General features: G+C 29.1%; 2 pseudogenes; both read left to right on the top strand.

Annotated features, from left to right (window-relative positions):
* Window positions 1-133: 133 nt before the first annotated feature.
* LOC117932023 lies at window positions 134-881 on the top strand (annotated as a pseudogene).
* A 5,669-nt stretch (window positions 882-6,550) lies between these two features.
* LOC117932022 lies at window positions 6,551-7,322 on the top strand (annotated as a pseudogene).
* Window positions 7,323-7,933: the final 611 nt, after the last annotated feature.

The raw sequence follows: 7,933 nt of genomic DNA, 5'->3' as shown, positions 1-7,933 counted from the left end.
AGATTCACAAAACGACAAGGCTCCATTTAGATATATCATTAAGATAGAGGAACATATTATGAAAATGCCATCACCCGTAAGTGTATAAAAAAAGGACCCCAAGTCCCATTTCTTTTGCAGACATCAAAGCAGTATGGCAGGAGAAGTGAAACTTTTCAGAACATGGTCAAGTTCTTGTGCTCTGAGGATTGTTTGGGCTCTCAAAATCGAAGGCATAGAGTATGAAACAATATTTGAAAATCTCCCCAACAAAAGCCCTTCACTTCTCCACTATAATCCCGTTAACAAACAGGTTCCTGTGCTTATACATAATGGAAAACCCATCGTTGAATCACTTGTCATTCTGGAATACATTGATGAGACATGGAAGCAAGCCCCCTTGTTGCCTGAAGAGCTTATGAGAGAGCCATGGCTCGTTTCTGGGCAAAATTTGGCGACGATAAGGTGGATCTTACAAGCCTTTCCTTCGCGAAACAGCTTCAGAATCAAAGGCCTTGTGGTTTGATATTGATTTGTTTTTGATGCAGGTTTTGACATCAATTCGGAGTGTCCTTACGAAGCAAGGGAAAGAGCAGGAGGAAGCCATGGTTCCAGCCATGGAGAACCTCAGGTTCTTGGAGGAAGAGTTGAAGGGAAAGATAGGGTTTGTTGATCTTGCCTTGGGTTGGCTTGATAACTCGATCAGCATATTGGAAGAGATTGTTGGGCTGAAAATTGTGGATGAGGAGAAGTTTCCATTGTTGTCAGCATGGATGCAGGATTTAGCGGATGCTTCAATCATTAAAGACAACTGGCCACCTCGAGACAAAATGATTGTCAAGTTCCAAGCCCTTCTTGATGCCGCTGCCATCGCGGCATTAGCAGCAGCATCATCCAAATGAAGCCCTGGGGTTTATAGAGTAGAACGAATAAGAATCAAATGATCATATCATATTTCATATCAATGTGTGTTTGTGTGCAGGAGCAATCTTCAAATAGTTGTCTTCGGAATCAACATAAATGGGGCCTAGCTCTGCCACTCGTCTTGTTTCCTCTAATGAAGAACCCCTTTTGTAATCATTCACAGAGCCTTATCCCCAGCTGTGCTGTTTGTTTCTGCAACAGAAAATTTCATTTCAGCAGGAAAATGGATTGAATATCATTTTATTTCTGTATTCAGTAGAACATGGTCATGAACAGTAATGGTGCATTTTGCAGAGATATCATAACTTCAACAGAAAATTACAAAATTGCAGGCCAAAAGATGTCATAACTTCCACAACAAGAAATGGACAAATGAAGAGCAAACAAAGATGATTATCAATATAGTGGCCAATCTTTTATATCAACAATAAATACATTCATATTTGGTACCAGGGAATAAAGAGCGGAAATCGGCATCTCTTTTATTTCTCATCAATTACTATATTTAGATAAGTTAAATAATGAAATAAAAACTAATTCCAATAGCTTGATCTCCAAAAAGAATATTTTGATTCTCTTCAATGATATATAATATCTTAAAATTATTATTTTATTATTACATTTTCATTAGATTTTTATGATTTTTTATAATTAAGTAAATATTAATTTATTTTTCTTAATATTATCTAATCAAAAAGAAAATTCTTAACTAATATTCTTTAAAAAAAAAAATAAATTAGAAGTAAAAGTATTATTGTCAATTTATTTATTTATCCATTCATATTCCTATTGCTATCAAATATTGAAATGAAAACAAAGAATAAATCAAACTTTATATTCTTAGGTGTATTTAAACACAATAATTAAAATCATATAAATGAAAATAAAATATTTATTTTTATTCCCAATTCCCACATAACAAACATAGCATATTTGGTACGTCTCAAGATACAGTTTGTGCTACTAGGTGTCTTCCCTTGCATAACAAGAAATGCCAAAGAAAGAAAATAGAAAGTAAAAGTATAAAGAAATGAAAAGTGAGTAAAAAAAATAGATTTATAATTTTTTAAACTCATTTCATTTATTTTTTTTTCATTATATTATAGATAAAATAAATTTAAAATGTATAAATTTTAATTACATTTTAATTTCTACAGTATTTTCTATAGATCAATTAAACATGAGAAAATAACTTTTTTAAACATTTTTTTTCTTTTCATAATACTTTCTCAGAACCAAATATAACCTCAGAAAAATAATGTTAAAGAAAATGGTTTTATCATATTTAGTTTTTTTTTTTTTTTATGAAAAATGTGAAAAAAAAAAAAAGTTCAATTACAATTAAATTAGTTAGAAATTAATATATATTTAAATTATTTAATATTTATGTCAAAGAAAAAAAAAAGTAAAATGAGTTTGAAGTATGACATAAAAAATAATTTATTCATTTTAAATCTAATATTTATTTTCTTTATTTACTAATTTTGGATAACAAAAAAAAAAACTAAGGTTATGTTTGGTTCCCGGAAAATATTAAGGAAAGAAAAAAAAATGCAAAGGAAAATTATTTTTTCATATTTGGTTGTTCTATGAAAAATATCAAAGAAAATAAAATATAATTAAAACTAATTAAAAACTTATGTATTTTTAAATTATTTAATTTTTATATAGATGAGTTAAAATAAATAAAATGAGTTTGAAGTAACAAAAAAATAATTTATCAACTTTTAATCTAATTTTTTATTTTCCTTCTACTTTTCTTTTGTATTTTCTTTCCCTTGCATTTTCCTTCAAATTTTATGAACCAAACATAGTCAAATGAATCCTCCATTTCTTCACAGTTGACATCCGTGGAGTTCTATCCCCAGGCTTATTTCTCCTAATTAGGCAGACATAATAACAGAATCACATAAATGACAGAATCTGGTTTTCGATCCATCTTGATCATCTTAAAAAACTCCATCCCTTCCACCAAACCTCTATTTTGAACATGAAGATTGATAATCGAGTCACAAATCAGAATCATTGTGCTTCTTTCTATAAAATACTTCCCACCAAAACAATAAATCACCACTCTTTGTGTACTCATTGATTGGAACACTACTTGCTATAGTACCCCTTATGTTCATGTAATCATGAACATATTTTCTTAATTGTGACTGCGACAGTCAACACATGGTCCGATTGATTCTCCATCTTCACGACAAACTAAAACTTTCAATATAAAGAAAGCAACCCATTGCTCACAATTATATCCCTCACATTCTTAAGCTTTCAACTTATCCATGAATATTCTAAACCATTCACTTATACTCGTATAGATATTATCCATTCTAAACCTAATCATTCTCATTGTATTTTATAAAATTATATATAAAATAAATAAATAGACATTCTTTATGAGGTTTAAGGATGACAATGAGACGAGTTTTTTCGAGTACCCGTCTTATCCCATCCCTAATAGGACTGATTTAAAATTTAAATAAATAGGTTTGAAACAAGTTTGAGATTTGAAAAAAAAAAAAAAAAAAAAAAAACTTGAGATGGGATCAGATATTAGCTTGTCCCATCCTATTCGCCTGATTATATATAAAATTAAATTAATTTAAATTTTATTTTCCTATTTTTAATATAAATATAATAATAATAATAATAATAATAAATACCCGTCAATAAAAACAAGTTATAAAAAATATAATAATTTAATTATTTGTGTTAAATAAATTTTCACACAATGAGTTGATACTATTAAAATAATAGATATCTCTATATGGTTGAGTATATTCCTTTTCTATTGCTAAGAGTATTTTCCTTTGTAATTAATGGAATTAAGTGTCACAACAATTTTTCAACTTTGAGCTCCCATTATAAAGGCAAAGAATATAATAAAGGAGAAATGAGAATATCAAAGGGAGAATTGGGTTTCCACCCTAATTGGATTGGATAATTGAGCTTAGGTCCTCCTATCACCTATAATTGATTATAAGAACATGAGATAGTAATGGACAAAAATACCCTTTTAACTCATTTTTGTCTTTATTCTATCACTCTTTGTATATGTCACCATCAACAAATTCTCTTTTATTTAAACATTTTTGGATTTTTCATTAGTTTTTTAAACTCTTTTATAAATAATTGAAAAATCAACATTATTTTATATTTTTAAATTATAAATAAACAAAATTATATTGATGATTTAAAAACTATTTTGGAAAATACTTTCTAAAAAATGTTAATTTAAATAAATAAATATTATCTTTTACATTTTAGAAGTAAATAATTTGACGATTAAAACATTATTTAAAATAAATATATTCACTATTTTTTTCTTTATACTAAAAAGTATTTTAAAGTTTTCTTTTTCCTATTATAAAATAAAAAGTTTAAAATTTTTTTGAATCTTCTTCCTTTCTTATTTTAATAACTTTTTAAATATGACTTTTAGTAATAAGTTATATGAAATGTTGTAAATTTGTTTAATAAGGATTTTTTTAAATGATTTGAATTAATTGAAAATTTAAAAAATAAGAAAAAGAAAAAGAAAGAAAGAGGATGGATGAAGAGTTTTCATTTTAAATATCCAATTAAAATGTTTTCGTATGACTTAATTTTTTAAATGAATTATATTTATACAGAGTAGATATTGAATTTTTCTTATATAAAAGGGTTAAAAGGTATATTTACTCATTTTAGATGAAAGCAACAAGTTAAAAATTATATAGATTATGTTTGAGTTTGGTTTAAAAATATTTTTCTAGTTTTTATTTTTTATTTTCTATATTGTCTCTTTTTGAAAATACGTTTAATTAAAAAATGAAAACTATTTTGAAAAAAGGAAATTGAAAACCTTGTTTGGTATTATTTTTTCATATGAAATTAATAAAAAGACTCAAAAGTTTGACCATAAGTCATACACTTTATTTAACTCTCACATGGAAATTCCAATACTTTACACAGTAATGATGTTTGGGAAAATTTTTTTACCCTAAGTCATCCACCATTTTCTTAACCAAACCATTAGAAACATGGTTAACACATCTACGTGAACATATAACTTAAAGGGATATGGAATTTGTGTCACTGTACAAAGGTATTATACTAATTGTAAAATGAAAATATACTAAGTGTACAAGGGTGTACAAAGCTAGCCTTTATGAAAGATTTCAATCGATTATGAACCACTCCACTTTATTTTCCTTGTTACCCACAAATTGTACACTCATGTCATACACTTTATTTAACTCTCACATGGAAATTCCAATACTTTCCCTAATAATAATGTTTAAGGAAAAAATATTAACCCTAAGTCATTCAATTTTTTCTCAACGAAACTATTAGAAACATGGTTAGCACACCTACGTGGACACAAAACTTAGGAGGGATATGAAATTAGTGCTACTGTACAAGAGTATTACACTAACTGTACAAGGAAAATATACAAAGTGTATAAGGGTGTACAAGGTTACCATTTGTAAAAAATTTCAATTGATTCTAAATCACTCTTTAATTTTCCTTGTCACCGAAGGATTGTATACCCATGTCATACACTTTATTTAACTCCCATATGAAAATTCCAATGTTTTCCCCAATAATGATGTTTGGGGGAAAAAAATTGATCATAAGTCATCCACCATTTTCTCAACCAAACCATTGAAAATATGATTAACACACCTACATGGACACATAACTTAGGAGGGATATGAAATTTGTACCACTGTACAATATTACACTAATTGTACAAGGAAAATGTGTCAAGTGTACAAGGGTGTACAAAACGCTTAATAGGTTTTGTACAATTTTTAAACGACTTGAGCTTGACATTAGAACAATTATCGATAAGATTTTTTTTCTTTTACCAAACTATGCCATTAAGACCTATGCGAAATAATGTACAACATATTTATTATTTTGTAAGCAAGAAACAAAAAAAATATTTTCTAAGGTGTTTAAAAAATATTTATCATATATTCCATAAGTTTGAAAAAAAAAATTTAATAATGTCTAATTTGCAAGTTAGAACAAACAAAGAATACTAATATTTTATGAGGTGTTTAAAAATTGTTTAATATATATGAGAAATAATGTAAGTTTGAAATAAAGAATAATTTTTATTATATATTATGTAAGTTTGAAAAAAAGAATAATATTTGATTAGGTATTTAAAAGTTATTTACTTCAAAAATGCATTTGATAATAATAATTTTTAATCATTTATCTTTCATGTTTAATTTGTTGGAGAAAAATGATTGTTAAATCATTCAACTTGGTCCCACTAATAAATAGGTGAGAGAAGGGTGGTAACGTCAAAGAAAGAATGAGAAATGTGGGAGTGGTCGGTAGTTTTTTCATTTAATAGTTAAGGGTATTTTAGAGATTTTTTTAAGGTAATATCCTTCCTCTCGATTTCTACTATTTCATTGGGTTTTGAGTTTAATTATTGGTGATAGGAGGACCATATCTCAATTATCCAGCCTAAGTGGGATGGAAACACAATTATCCCGATATCAAAAATACAAAGAGAATGGTGGGATTCACAAAAAGGGTACATTTACATATAGGGAAATATATATTATGAAATTTCCACAACCCAAATGATTATAAAAAGATATCTCAGCGCTAATTTGATTTGCAAAAATCAAAGCATATTATGGCAAAAGAAGTGAAACTTCTCAGAACATGGTCCAGTCCTTTTGCTCTGCGGATTGTCCGGGCTCTCAAAATCAAAGGCATAGAGTATGAAACCATATTTGACGATCACTCCAACAAGAGCCCTTCACTTCTCCTCTATAATCCTGTTTACAAAAAGGTTCCAATGCTTGTACACAATGGAAAACCCCTAGCTGAATCGCTTGTCATTCTAGAATACATTGATGAGACATGGAAGCAAGCTCCCCTAATGCCTGAAAACCCTCATGAGAGAGCCATGGCACATTTCTGGGCAAATTTGGTGAAGATAAGGTGAATCTAATTAATTGCAAGCTCTTCCTACTTGAAACAGCTTCAGAAAGGCTTTGTATTTTGATATTGATTTGTTTTCTGATGTAGGTTTGGACATCAATCTAGAGCATCCTAATCAAGAAAGGGAAAGAGTAGGAGGAAGCTATGGTTCCATCCATGGAGAACCTCAAGTTCTTGGAAGAAGAGTTGAAGGGAAAGAAGTTCTTTGGCGGAGAGACCATCGGGTTTGTTGATCTTGCCTTGGTTGGCTTGGTAAGTTGATTAGCATATTGGAAGAGATTGTTGGGCTGAAAGTCGTGGATGGGAAGAAGTTTCCATTGTTGTCCGCATGGATGCAAGATTTTGCAAATACTCCAATCATTAAAGACTACTGGCCACCTTGAGACAGAATGATTGTCAAATTCCAAGCCCTTTGTGATGCCACCATTGCAGCAGCGAAAGTAGTAGTTGCATCTAAATGAAGCTCTAGGGCTCATAGATTAGAACAAATAAGAATCAAATGATCATGCCATTTTTCATGTCAATTTTGTGTTCGAGTGCAGGGAGGGATCTGTTGCTCTTCTTCTTTCCTAATGAAGAACCCCTTTCTTTATTAATCATCACAAAGCCTTATCACCATCTGATTTAGGTTCGCAACAACATGGATTTTGATATTGATGACAAATTAATTGTAAGCCTGTAACCAAACTTGGATTTAACACCATTTAATTTTTGTATTCAGTAGAACATGGCCATGAACATTAATTATGCACTTTGCAAAAATCCATGTTGGATAACCATAAATCATACAAAATGATAATAAAAACTAATCATCATTTAGATAAATAACAAGACTTTGTTACATGGATGGATAATAAAACCTGATCTTATCCAAAAGAAAGCAATCTAAATGATAAATATACTAAAATCTCATGCTAAATCAATAGGATAACAATATCGGAGGACATAACTAAATCCATTGAGATATTGTACTTGGATCTTGTCTTCCATGTCTGAAATGAGTATTGTAGGAAATCCTCAAATCACTCACTAATGGGATGTGAATAATAAGCAAAAAAGTTTCCCCTCATTT

Source organism: Vitis riparia, chromosome 15, assembly GCF_004353265.1.
Source record: "Vitis riparia cultivar Riparia Gloire de Montpellier isolate 1030 chromosome 15, EGFV_Vit.rip_1.0, whole genome shotgun sequence".
Taxonomy (NCBI): Eukaryota; Viridiplantae; Streptophyta; class Magnoliopsida; order Vitales; family Vitaceae; genus Vitis; species Vitis riparia.
This window is presented reverse-complemented; position numbering and strand designations above follow the sequence as displayed.